At 41.5% G+C, this 14,574-nt stretch overlaps 1 protein-coding gene across 1 annotated transcript in view; it reads left to right on the forward strand.

Moving 5' to 3' along the window:
- Positions 1-14,574, forward strand: part of kctd16b (potassium channel tetramerization domain containing 16b) — an 85,591-nt gene that overhangs the window by 1,846 nt on the left and 69,171 nt on the right. The window lies entirely within an intron of this gene.

Genomic DNA, 14,574 nt, shown 5'->3' on the forward strand with positions numbered 1-14,574 from the left:
CTCTTTGTATGATGTAAATATACGCTTCCATGTGGTGACTGCTGCTTCCACCTGTGTCTATGATCTGTGGTTCCTGATTTATTTGTTTTATGTTTTACAATACTTCACAATGCATTTCCATGACAAACACTGAGTGTGTAAAAGTTCCACTTGTCCGTGACCTAAGAGGTAGCCTGCACCACCTTGGTTAAAATAAAAGCACAAACACAGTCAGAGTCAAACTAACATCCTCTGTTAGTGTCTGAACTTTTGTTCAAGCCATGTGGAACAAAAGCAATTAGATATCAGTCCCATTAATTGGGGTTAAGCCAATGTGTTTGTTTCTCTCCCTGGAAGCGATGAAACCTTAGCAGCCAACACATAACTGACAGGCCACTTCATGCTCTCATCACAGTGTGTTCAAACCTATTACAGCATGTTGCAGCATTCGGTACGCTGTTACAGGCTACTTTATATTTCATAAGATTTAACCAGATTTTTTTTTTTTAATATGATTTCACTCTCATCTGAGCCACAGCACTCGTCAAAGCAATGATTTGTCATCGCTTGCCATTTCTCATCTCGGTGCAATTTTCTACTCCACCTCCTGTCTGCTTTCATCCATCCCACCCTTTCAACTTCTTGCATTTCCTTCTGGCTTATTCCCCCTCCGTTTCTCCATCCTTGCTGCTCACTGGCAAGAGAAGCAGTGTCGAGATCATTGTGACTTTTAAATTAGCTTCTGTTAGATTTTATGATGCAACAAAATAAGCCATATTCTTGGGTCTGAAAGTGTATAATCTATCACAAACTCTGATAGCTAGCATAAAACAGAGAGGGTGTAGGAGATCCTGTAAATGTGCTTGAGTTCTCAGTACCTTTATAAACTATTTGTATGTTATGTGACAAAACTTTACTTGGAAACAGCATTGGAAGACCATTTCTGAGATGTCATAAAATATTCAGCAAAAAAATACTAAAAAGAGGCTGATAAAAATGAAACAAAACTCCTTTCCTCTCGTGCATAACCCATAATGAGACCCCCATTAATAGTGTCTAAGCACATACTGTGAGACAATGAGTAAGTGCCAGGCATATCTTCACCACAAGCAGAATAAACTCTGCTTTTTCAAAATGCAATTTATGTCACATTTACTAAACTGTGCAGATTTGCTGCTCCCACAGCTACTACAGAAAAAAAAAATAACAATGATTTGGGCATCTGGATGAATGGTTTTCTAGGTTAAAATCACCCCCAAATATTAAATAAAGTCTTAAGGTACACCTGAGTTACAACACAGCCATGCAAAATGTGCCAACTACTGCTGAAAAAAAAATGAACTGGAGAAGCTACCAACAGTACTGAGATCTATGTGTCAAGGCAGCTGTCATGATATTTGCTAATATCCCTGAGAAAGAATGTGTACTCCCATAGGCACAGTGGTTTAAAAATAAAAAAGGTTTATTTACTCTTACATTATTTAAATTGGCACATGGACTTCTCTCTCCAGTAACACATGCATTACTGAAAACGTTCTTGTTCTGAATTGTTATTCAATCCTTATTCCAAGTTATGTACGATTACAAAGCAATTGTAGTGAAGCATTAGACACTGTTTCGTATTCACAAGAAACTATTTTCAGTTCAAGGAGAAGGACATCTAACCCAGTTTCTGTTTACTACTGGCTTTGCTGTCTCATTTAAGTGCCTAAGCGTCCAGGTGTTTGGCAAGTAAAAGCAGTTACGTGTTGATATGCAAACATCCTTAAAAGATTAATTTGCAGTTTGCCATGTGACTCAAAAAAGCATTGTGTTTTTATGATGTTCTAGCATTATCTGTAAAGTTTGTCACATCCCCAAAATTTTCTTCTATTCATCTTGTTCCAAAATTTCCTTCTAAGGACCGGGATGGGGGCCAGGACCGCTGGTTAGAAGCTACTGAGCTGTGCATTCACCACCTCCGTGGGGAAAACCACTGTCAGCCCCATAAATCACATAAGTCAAATGATCACATGGTCACAGAGCAGAGCATGAGTAAAGAAAAAAAAAAACACATGAGAGCGATTCGCTGGGCTGGCTCCAGGCTAAATGAGCTCTGCATTAATGGCCTGCATGAAGCAGCTACAATGACTGGATGGCTCTTGGCTCTTATAACCCCCAGAAGTAGCACTAACAAGCCAAATCAAGTGGTGGTGGGGGCTGCTGACACACACACTCCCCATAAACACACACACCTTGCTTATGCAGTATCTGGCAGTGTGTCTGTGGGCTGCCTCTGCAGGCCTCTTCTTGCTTACTGGCAAACAACAACTGCTTCCTGGCTTTGTTGACAAATTTTCAGCTTGTTAGAGGGCGCACTCTCAAAGGTGAGGGCACAACGGCAGATGTGTTGGTCCAATATCTCAACACGCTCTGTCACACAAAAGCCTTTACGCACTCACACGGAGGCAGTGCGAACACAAACGCAGGTAAAGAGGCGAAATCACAGAAGCAGGTGTGCACGCAGGTTTAGCATGCAAAAAGAATCACACAGGGAGTTTGTTAAATGCTGCAGTCACCCAGTGGATAAAATGTAGTCACTGACAGTCTCTTGTTTATCTGCCTGTCACATTTTTGGCACGCTCCTCTCTGCCCCTTCTCCCCATCCTCCCTCTCCCTCGCCTTTCTTGTCTTTTCTCTCCCTCTTCTCCTTTCATGTCTTCTCATTTTGCTCTAGTCAATCATACCCAGCTTTTCTCTCTTGTCTCGATTCCCGCCCTCCCTCTTTCCAGCTTCATTTTGTTCCGTGCGCCGCAGGGGCAAGGAGCAGCGTGGCGGCACCAGTTGCCTTTACATGCCTCACTGCGCCGTCACGCCTCCTGTCTCTCTTCTTATTCTTATTTCTGTCTGTCTGCCTGTCCATCTTCATGATTGTTTATTTACCTTCATCTTTGGCTGTCTCATTCTGCATTTTAGGCATTTCTCTGTCTCTTTGTGTTTGTGCCTATCCTTATTATACTTAGTACCAGCAACATCTTTCTCGTTTGCTGGTCCTCTCTTGGCAGTAATGGAGGTCCTACATCGTGGACAAAGGCAGCAACTAATTGTTCTTTAAAAGTATATAGCCAAAGGTATCTCCACATACTTACATGTACTTGTGGTCTGTTACTGTTTTCATGGTCTGGGTATTTTTTAGACAACACTGGAAGTTTAGGGAAGGCATTTTTGTGTTCCAATTTGACAATAGGCGGGTTTCCATTACAGGTATGTGGAAATATTTCGAAATATTTTTGAAATATCGATAAAACACAATTCCAAGAAGCATTGCGATAGATGCTCAAAACATTAGCAGGTTTCTATAGCAGTCACTGCACTAACCGCCATTACTTCCAATTGAAGGCAGCATGGGCGTATTATGCAAGTGATAATGGACAGCCAAGCCCCTTTTACATGGGAACGGCCATATATGAGGGATTTCTGGGAGGTGATTGTTCACAATTTCCCAATTTTGAATTCAAAAGTTCCAGATGTATCCACTCAACTACTGAGGAGTTATGTGATCCAATAACACCTCTTTTAGCACCTGCTGCATCATGCCTGAAGGAGCCAATTGCTACCGACAACTGCATAGCCATAGCATCATGTGACCTATAAAAGCAAAAAAAATGTTTCCATTACAGTTTTGTGAAACATGGCTTTTTTTAATCGCCTGAAATACCACCTCATGCAAGCCTAAAAATGTTTTTGTGATAAATGGGAGTTTTTCGAAACGAATGTGTTTCAATTAGGCATATTTTATATTCACAATTTTAATTTGCACAATTTGAGGGTTAATGGAAACTCGCCTAATGCTCCTGTGCGCAAAGAACGGTCGATAAAGAAATGATTTTCCTGGCTTGGAGTGGAAAAACTTGACTGGCCTGCACAGAGCTCTGACCTCACTGAACATCTTCAGGATTAATTGAAGCTTTGAGCCAGGCCTTATCCCAACATCAGTAGCCAACCTCCATAATGCTCCTGTGGCTGAGAGGGAGCAAATCCCTTGAGCCAGATTCCAAAACCTTGTGGAAAGCCTTTGCAGATGAGTGGAGGCTGTTTGCAATCATATTAATGCCAACTGACTTGTAATTTACGGTAGCCAACAAGGACAAATGTGCTACAACAACCCAAAACATTTCCATCATAAGAAACCAAGCAGCAACCTATGGGGTAGTGCTAGAAACTGCAGGTCATTTAATGGCTACTTGAGGCTGGCTCCAAAAGTGAGTCAATGCCCCTCAGCTCCCATGCTAACATGCCAAACTTTACAGCAGAAATATACATTTTTACAGCCTTGTACAAAAAAAGGTTTTGGTCTGTATAGCTAATTCCCCCTTGTTTGTATCGCTCACTAGTTTACATTTCATTAAGGATTAAATTTACACATAATTAAGGAAGGGCCACTTTGAATGACAGGCTATCTGCCAATAGTGTCCTCAGATCCACCCCTCCCTCCTTCACAGTGTCAGCCTCTCACCCAAATATGGTCACCTGTATGTTCACTGTACAACAACAGTGGTTCACTTGCCATTTCCAATTTGCCAGCTTTGCAAGCTTCCACTTCCAAGTTTGATATTTTTCTTGCTGGAAGCCTGAACCACCTTTATCTGTTTAAATCCTGTTTTTCACTTGTTATCTAGAGCCCTGAATTCTACACTCCCCTGATTGGACCTATCAATCTCTTTTCTGTTTGTGGCTATCCAAATTCAAGATGGCCTCTGAAACCCCAGAAGGCAAATGTATTTACCAATTTGTTGCATGGCTGGAGTGACTGATAATTAATCATCACTGTTGACAGTTGGTTCTGTGGTATTCACCGCAGGGCCTGACAGCGCCTACCACAACACAATAATCCAACAACACAACATCGTCTGTGTGCAAAAAAGGGAAATGTTTCAAAGGTCTGCTAAGAGGATAGGAAAATCACAGTTTTTGGCTCTGGATGTATTTCCCCAGGCTTCACTCTTTTTTTTAACCACAGCTGAACATGCCAGAGTTAAGTGTGTGTCATTACAAATGGCCATTTTCATATGACCATGTGTGCTGGTGTGTGACACACTGTGCCATTAGCTTGTTACACACAGATGGGTAACTCCTTGTGTAGCAAATGTGTTTTGGCAGGTGGGAAAAAAGGTGCTGTGGTAATGATGTGTGTGTGTGTGTGTGTGTGTGTGTGTGTGTGTGTGTGTGTGTGTGTGTGTGTGTGTGTGTGTGTGTGGATGCATGATCCATGTTGCACTACCTGAGGCATTTGCACACCCCTGGAGCCGCTGGGTAAACACACCTGTACACCACCAACCCATCACACACGTACACCCACCTACACTCACACACACTCACACACACTCATCACCATATGAAACTACATCACACTCATCCGGCAAGCGTACCTCAGCCCAGTCGGTGACGACATTAGCTGTGGCGGTCCCATGCTGCAGGCCTGTAGGAAGTGATTAGCCGAGGAGCAGACAGGCCGTGACAGCTCTGAGGAGAGTCTTGATAGGGACAGCTGCTACCCTGGCCTCAGCTCCACAGGGGAGTCCACCACCACACACCTCAACTCTGCATTATTCAGGCTGAGACAAAGAGGAAGGAGAGGGGAGCATGTGGATATCACTGTTTGATGTATGACAGAAGAGAAAAATACTGCTAGTCTTCATACTACTGCTTTAGTTACTACGACTACTAGTAATGCTACTTCTGACTCTGACTACTTCTACTACTTTTATAATCCAACCAGGACTGTTCCTACAACATGCTAGATGCTACTACAACTACGGGTGCTTCGTTAATCCAAGAACTGCTATATCTAATACTAGTATAATGCTGGGCCATTGGAGAGCATGTCTCTCCCCCTAGTTTTTTCAGTGCGTGCTGCTATGTTGGCGTTTGATGGTCCTTCTCGGCCCCTGTCCTCTGTTTTATGGCATATTAAGCATGTTGAATTGGCGTCTGACCTGACAGTGAATGAAATCACTCTTGATTGGAAGTTCAGCTTTATACCCAAGAAAAGAGATGAAAATGAGATGGTGTGAGATTGGAATAAATTTGATGTATTAGGTAGGCTAAAATGATTTTTTCTTGCTATTGAGCTCTTTAGGTGAAGCATCTCCAAATTGTTTGTTGAATTGTTCACCAGCATGCAGTAAATATCCTGTTGTTCTTTCAATATCAGGTTGTGTTAGTGTGCTAACTGGCTAACTAGCATCTTGACTTTGTCCTGTTGGTCTTCTGCTTTCCCCTTGTATAATGAGGAGTACAGACTTCTGTCTATAGTAGTTAGAGTTATTTTCTCTCATGCTGGTTTACTGTTGGCTGCAGTCTTTGCAGTGTGTTCAAATGCAACTTTTTGGCCAAGACACAGGCGACGCAAAACAACGCAGTGGTTAGCCTTTGTTGCCACTAGTACTTTGATGTTGGTTTGCCATGTCTTGGCATTATAAATATCTCTACTGCCACAGTACTGTTAACATTACTACTGCTTCTACATCAATCAATCATTACTGTTTATGATTATAATGTTGTAGTATCAAAACACACTTCAAAACCACTTAACAAGAAAGTACAAAAAACAGCAAATGCACTAAAATCAATCTTAAGAGTATAAGAGCAAGGCCTGGACTGATGGAAATCAATCTTAAGTTAATAACACTGAAAGAAGGCTTCACAAAAATAAGAATTTAAAAAAGATGACATTTCTTAGTGTGCACTGACCCTGCAAACAGCCCAAGTGACAGTTTTCAGATAGTTTGGGAAGCAGTCTGTGTAGTTGTCTCTATATTAGAGCTGCAGACATTGTGAAGGTTTTGACATATACAAGTTCCAATTTAAGTGTGGATGGTAATTTTTGCATTTCACTTTCACTGAATAAAATATAAAAATGATGATGTTATGACACATTTCCCCTTTATCAGAAATTGCAGGTCCTGCAACCTGGATTTTGCCTTTGGCCACATTGTGATTTCATTGACATTTCAATTAAATGTACAGCCCAACACTACTTACAAATTCTTGTGCATTTTGTTGCTTTTGTTGCTTGCTTTTGAGGGTTAATATAGCCAGATAAAACTGGCATGAGCATGCCTTTTTTTAACAGTAAGAATCCGCGCTTCTGCATTTGGTACAAGCTGCAGGCAAGGAAGAGACTTTTTGACTGAGTCAAGAATACAGGGAGTTGAGCAGAAATGAAAGCACAGATGACCTGATCCTCAGCAAAAACAATAAAAAACTGCTTTACACTGGGAATATTCTTCAGAGAAAAAAAAAACCCCAAAAAACAAATCGAATACAGTAACTGTTGAATCTTGTTTGTTAAAAAGGTAAGATAATTTAAAGCAACAACAGCAAAATGAGATATGATCTGTGGGTGAGAGCAATGAGAGGAGCGAGTGTGATTGAAAGTGAGTGTAGAGTAAACAGAAGATGATCTCAATTTTCACTTTTGAAATAGAATTTACTCACCTTTTCAAGATGATCGAAAGTTAAAGCAAGTGATTTAGATATGGAAAAAAAAGTGTTTCCAGGGAAATAAACAGAATAATCCTGGAAAATATGTTTGTTTGCATTTATGCTGCTGGCTTATGTTTGATTTTGTGGAAGACCTCACATTGGAAGGCAACGGTTGTTTTAAAGTAAGGAGAGGACATATAGGAGAAATAATGGATAAAGGGCAAGTGGGTCATATGGAAAGAAGATAGACTTTGTTGTTTGTCTAGCCTCCCCTTGACCTTCTCCCCTGGAAGCTTAGTGTAGCTACGTAGCGTAGATTCCCATAATCCCCAGTCTCTGGAGGATATGGGGAACTACGGAGCTCTGGGAGAGAGAAAGAGAGAAAGACAGAGAGACAGAGAGAATGAAAAGAGAGCGAACACCGGAGCGTCAACAACAAGCTCCCCTAAGCCCTCTGCGACTCCCTCCTCTCCTTGGCCGTCTATCAGCCCATTTTCCCCTCCTCTGTGACTCTTGACACTCTATTCTCTCTGCGGTGGTAGGCACAGTTGATATAATGCTGATGCTCTTCCCCTGTTGTGTTGGAATAAGTGCTCTGCGGTGCGACGAGGTGTGGAGCGTTGCCATAATGACAGAAGCTGCAGCTGGAGAGCCTCTTCACTCGCTCAACCCACCGGCTGGCTGCTGCAATGCATCAATGCTTTAATAGCCCAGCTATGCGTGAGCCCAGATTGGCTCGCAACACAATGTAAAGGATGCACAGAATTCCCATCACATCAGTAATTGCATCGGCTAATCACACCAATGGCTGGTTCCACTTTGGGAGAGCATGTCACAGTTCAGATGGATGCCTGCTGCCGTTTGTCAAAGTTTCTCAAATAGAGGATCTGATGCAAAATGAGACTTAAATCCTGAACTTCTGATTGCAGTGTTCTGAAATATTGTGACAGGCCAATTAAGTCACAAGTGTTTTTGGGGGGATGTTTCATATAAGTGCTTTGGGCAAGTCTTTGCTCCACTGGTGTATTTTTTTCTTGCTCTCCCCTCAGTTAGCTCATTTACTTCTACCAGCCCCTTCATTCATCTTCTTCATTCCTGAGACAGTGTGACTGATGAAATGGTCGGTCAATAGTCAGATTTTTAGTACTTAAACTTCATGATGAAACTTCACAGTTTGATCGTGTTTTGGAGCGCTCTGCATACCTCTGTGCCTCATTAGGATCGCACATTGTCACTCACACAGCAGTGGTCCACAGCTTGATCGAGCATATGGTCATACCGCTGTAATTTCATTCCACAGTGCTTTATAGCTTCCCAGGGCAGAATGTCACTGGCATTTCATTTGTAAATGGAAATGAAGTCTTTATGTCCATTAAGAAAGCTAGAGGCACTAATATAGCAACTCTATAGGAAATTAACTCTGGAGGAAATTACTGAAACCACCAATGGTAACTTGTGATAAAAGCCTGATGTGTCTTGATATTTTATAAAAATATAATATCACTGTACTTTTTTTCCTCAGAGAGAGAGTGCAGTTTGGTTCAAATTTATTTGTTTTCATTATTGATATAGGAAGGAATACAAATAAAAGTCAAACAAAGAAATTATATGTAATTATTTCTTTTTTACTCATTTCTAACACAGCCACTATTTAAGTTTTAAATGCGAGGAGATCTGTTAAAAATAGGCAATCAACTCCTTTCCCATTACCAATAGACCAGAGCTGTGTACACAGCTTTACAGAGGATGAGTGTGCCTTAGTTTTTGTTTTGATTTTTTTCTGGTGCGTCATGTTTGGTGTCATGGACAGGCCAGAAAACAGGTTAGTTAATAATAAAAAGCAGCATGGAGGTCAGGGAAAATGTTACGATGATAACTCCTTTTTTTATATCTCTTACTTATTCAGTCTCTCTAGCTTGTGGAGTAAATTTGAAATGACGTTTGGGCACTGCTTGGATTGAAATGGGTAGTTTTTTGTGGCGCCCCGTCACTTCATTGCACTGGCAAAGGGGATAAAATTGAATTGTATTGCATTTCCATCATTGCCCATCTGACCCAATCGGAGCTGGAGCCAATAAATATCTGTGACTACTGCAGAGTCATTTGTCACAGAAATGAATGTCTAATGCAAACTTTCCCATTAATTACAAATTAGTGGGTGTCAGGGTTTTTGTGTGTGTGTGTGTGTGTGTGTGTGCAGTGGAAAAGGGGTTTGTAGACACAAAGGAAAGACAACTGAAACTTAGGGGGCAGAGTTGGGAAGAATTTGTAAGATAATTGAGACTTAAGATTGATTTGATTGATTTGGCAGTACGGGTTTAATTCAAAGAGCAGAGAGGACACTTTATAAAGAAAAATGACAATCACATAGGATTGTACATGGTGTTAAAATATACCAAACATAATTTTCCTAAAAAAAACAATGCATAGACTCATACAGACGTAATCCCTCTCAGTTATCACTTATGACCTACTAGAAGTGTGTGGCGGTGTATTTATCTGCAGAGATTCTGCCTTGTTTGTATTTTCTTGCTTTCTTCTTCGTGTCTGTGTTTGTGACATTCATGTGCATGCACCCCCACAGCACTCAGGTGTGGTCAGGACTTTATAGAAAAATACTGACCAGGTGCCAAACCATAAACAGTCGGCATCCAAGAAATACAGGGGCAAAAAAATGCAAATATAGCAACGAAATGTCAAACAAAGAGTGAATCTAGGGTTGGCTTTCACTTTCACTTTTGCTGGTGATACTGTTTACAAATAGTAGCTGACAATCCTGCATAGTAGATCTATAAATAGTCTTTAGAATGTTACCAGACAGTACCAAAGTTATGCCACTGCAGAGGATTATTCAAAACTCCAATACTGTGTCTCATTAGTAATCCTTCAGTGTCATTTCAGAGTACTTGGCTGCTTGCTAGAGCATTCTGTCATCACCATTTCATTTCTAAGTGGCTGTGAAGCTCCCTGTCCATTAAAACATACACGTACTGTATACTTAAGCAGGGCATGCTTACATGGCGCACACACACACACACACACACACACACACACACACACACACACACACACACACACACACACACACACGCCCGCGCGCACTTGGAGGTTATCTTATACAAACAGCTAACCCATGACAAATGATTCTCATTAGAAAGTAGATTCTAGATCTCTAAACACACTCTGTGTGTATAGATATCTGCAATATCTCTCCCTGTTGCATTGACTCAGGTCTACCTATTATTGTAGAGCAACGGGAGGCAGGAGAGTGAGAGCTTTAACTCTTAAAACCCATTTTACCTTGATGGATAAGATGGATTTTGTTTAATTCCTTGGATTCATGGCAACGTGATGAACGCAAAGCACACAAAAAATTAGAAACACCATGCCATCAGTGAGCTGCACCTAAAGTCACCTCATGGATAAAATGTTTTACCCTAATCTGTTTCATTGCTTTCATCAGTAGCTCCCTTTAAAGACTGAAGGAGATTTTCTGGGCAAATACATCAGAGTGAGATCAAATTTCCCACCTGAAACTACTGGTTCATCTCTCTCCATTCCCTGGAAAGCACCAAAACTGTTGTACTTTACAACATGGTGCCTGTGAGACACTTTACTACATTGATCATGGGTACAACTTAGAAACTCACACGTTTTTTGAAAATGTAGCTTGGATTAAAACAGGGCTCCCCTTATTTACCATTGCACTCCTTTAACACTTTCAGACTCGCAGTGGACTCTTTTAAAAGAAAGCAAAAACATACTCATTCTTCTTGAGAATACATTAATTGTTATCACTGAAACACATTTCAACTCATCATCTGATAACCACACCACTTGTAATTATTTTAGAAAATGGTGCGGTCAGATGTGCAGAACACACATGCACCACTAATATATAAAAATAAAGCAAAATTCAGCCTGTCAAGCTCAGTCAAAATGTTTCATCTAAGGTCTAGGGCTCAAAAAAAGCCAGGGTACTGAGAGAACAAGAAAATGAAATGAGCAGAGTGGCAATGGCAAAATTACTGGTCGAAAACGAGGGAGGAGAAGCAACAGGTGTGACCATACAGTCTAGGGTTATGACAGGCGAAGTGGAACGCGGCAAAGGTGAGGAGATGGGCAGACTAACACATAAAACCCAACTTATTGGGCTCAATTTTAAAACCAGACTGAAAAGGAGTGCTATCATATTAAACTAGATGACCTAAGGCATCTGTTGGTATCAAGCATGTCATGCTATCTTGTAGGGAAAAGGCGTGAAAGTGGCATTGGTTTTAATATTTCTGTATACCGGGTCCCAAAATATTGGAATTGCACAAATTAGGTCAGACTGGAAAACTGTGTGTTTTGTGGATATATTGAGCCAAACTGTATTCATGTGTGATGATGTTAGCCCCCACAGTAGCCATTTCATTGTAGTGAGACCATTTGTAAATGACTTGTTTTGGTATTAGAGCTAACATTGGGTGGTTGGCTGGTGATGCTGCTCTAGTGGGTGTGGATGAGGCACCCAATTTGGAAAATGTTGCCCCTGTGTCCATGACTACCTATGGCAGACTTAAATGCAGTTCTTGTAACAGTCCCATGCAAAAGAAAGCATGCGTTAGAATTAAACACTGAAGAATAACTCAGTCATAATGGGATTGTGAGGAATAAAGAAGGAAACAGCATCAGATCCGTTGCTGTCATCTGGCTGTGCTTCATCAAACATCCAGTGGATTTGAAGAGTTTGTGGTTAATGACTTTGTGTTTTCTGTCTCATAGCGGTGATGATTTATAGAAAATGAGAGTGTCCGCTATCATCCCATCTTGCCAGCACTCCTGTTTACCATTCATGGTGTAATGAATAATTGAGTGCTGTTCACAGAGGACTGCACAGTCTGTGGCAGCACACAGAAGTGCCCTGGCTGTTTGTTTGCAAAAGTAATGGGTTGCTACCTGGGGTCCTATGTACACATACTACCTGTATTATGGTCCCTTAACTACACAAGGCTGTATTAGCTGTGTGTAGATAATGATTTGCTGGCTGCGAACCTGTTTGATTATGGTCTGCAGACAGGAGGTCTGCTGGTAAATTGGTTCTGCAGGACAACAGCAAGCACATCAGGGCGTAAACACTCAGCAGGTCATATACACAAACATACACTCGCACACATTATGCAGATAAGATCAGACGGTGCAGTCTAGCCTAGAGACGCATTGTTTACCTCAAGATTAACCTGGCTGAAGCTTTAGAGGGATTAGTAAACAGTGTGTGTCTCTATACGGCAACACAACCAACGTACCGACACAAACTAACAATTTTCCAATCTTCAGATCTATGTTTGTGTCTGCATGCAGGCTCCAGCCATACCATACACTGAGATCTGATCTCTGGAGTGCGGTACGCCCCACTTATACACGCTCATGTGTGCTGGGATGAGAAACAAGCAAATGGAGCGAGACAGTTATCGACATCCATCACCTCAGAAACTCATTTAGCTAATTAAAGGCGTTACAGGTTGACATTTCGGTAGGACAATCCCCTTTAATCATTAAGGTGACCTCTGTCATGCACATACATACAAGCACACACTACACTTCACACTGCTTAAATGGTGGGATCGGAGCAATAATGTAGTTGTCCCATGATGTAATGCCATGTCCGCGGTGAAGAGCAAATCTCATTCATCTTGATTAGGACCTTGTGTGTGTTCCATGTGTATGTCACTGAGTGTGTGTGAGGGGGAACAGAGGACACTGGCCTTTTCAGATCACACTCTCTTATTTTCATGCAACACCCAATAACAAATGTCACTTTGCCTTCCACTCTCAGACATCACTCAGCCGTTGGAGAGGTCCTTCTCTTCTCTACTTCACCCAGCTTCAATTCTCTTTCACACATGTCCTTCCAGTTTAAATCCTCCCTCATGAATACACAATTATCTGTGCTTTGTTTTTTTGTTTTCCAGAGCAAAAGATTGTACGGTTAGAGAGATGTGGCAGATTGTGCAGGCAAACAATCCAAAAATAGGCTCAAAAACAGGCAAAGTCAAAGAGAGATATGCATATTGAGTTAGTCAACCAATGAGCCAAAAATGAAGATTCAGAATAAATATTCAGGGTGTGTTTGTCGGAGACGGTTTGCTTTGGAAATCCAAATGTTTTCAAAGTTTTTCCAGCTCATCTGTTAATACCTTAACTCCTCAAGGGCATTAAAGGGCTTTGCCGTGTTTGGTTTTTGATTCCCAGCTCGCTTTACTGATCAGGTGGTTTGTGTTCATGCTGTAACAAGGCTCTACTGTTAGATACACCACATGGGCCTTCTGGGTAGTATTTGTTAAGGAAAGGGTCCAGCATACAGCATGGAATATATTATATAACACCAAATGGCAGTTGTGCTATGAGAGAAAACATTTGAAGGAACAGAAACGAGAAAAGGAAGTGATGGTGAAAGGAAGCAGAGGGTGGGAGCAAGAAGAGTGGTGGCGAAAAGCACGCACGCACACGTACAAGTGCGCACACACACACAGACAGAGAGAGAGAGAGAGAGAGAGAGAGAGAGAGAGAGAGAGAGAGAGAGAGAGAGAGAGAGAGAGGACATCTAGTATTGGGCAAAGCTTAATCTCTGGGGATGATATCTGTGTTTCTGTGCCTGTTGGCATTGCAAAGTTCCTCTCATTTTAAAAGCTATTGGTGGTGGAGACAGCTAAGTGTGAACAAATCCATCATGGATAAAAAACAGGTTTGCAAAAATACAAATAGATGCTAAGATTTGGCTCACTGGCAACAAAGAAATATGTCTTGGATGGAAATCTACAAGTGGGCGTCAAATATGTATGCTACAAGCATGTTTTTATTTCAGATTTCCTGTTTTTCTCCACGGGTCCCACCTTCCTGTTCTGTATCTGACGCTTAGAGCATTTGATTCTCTGCCAGTTGTGCAGATCAGATATTTTTTATGGTTTTCTCTGGAGCATTTAAAGCATCAAGGTGTTACGCAGAGAGTTCAGCCTTCTGTCTTTCGTAAACAATCTCTGGCTGCTGTTTGGCTGATTTCAAACATCTCTCCTGGAGTGCACAGAGCGCTAACGCAGCCAGTGCTGAAGCTGCTGGCAGATGTTTTTGACTGCTGTTGCTTTTGCT

Source organism: Plectropomus leopardus, chromosome 15 (assembly GCF_026936395.1).
Source record: "Plectropomus leopardus strain MGB_pleo_1.0 chromosome 15, ASM2693639v1, whole genome shotgun sequence".
Lineage (NCBI taxonomy): Eukaryota > Metazoa > Chordata > Actinopteri > Perciformes > Serranidae > Plectropomus > Plectropomus leopardus.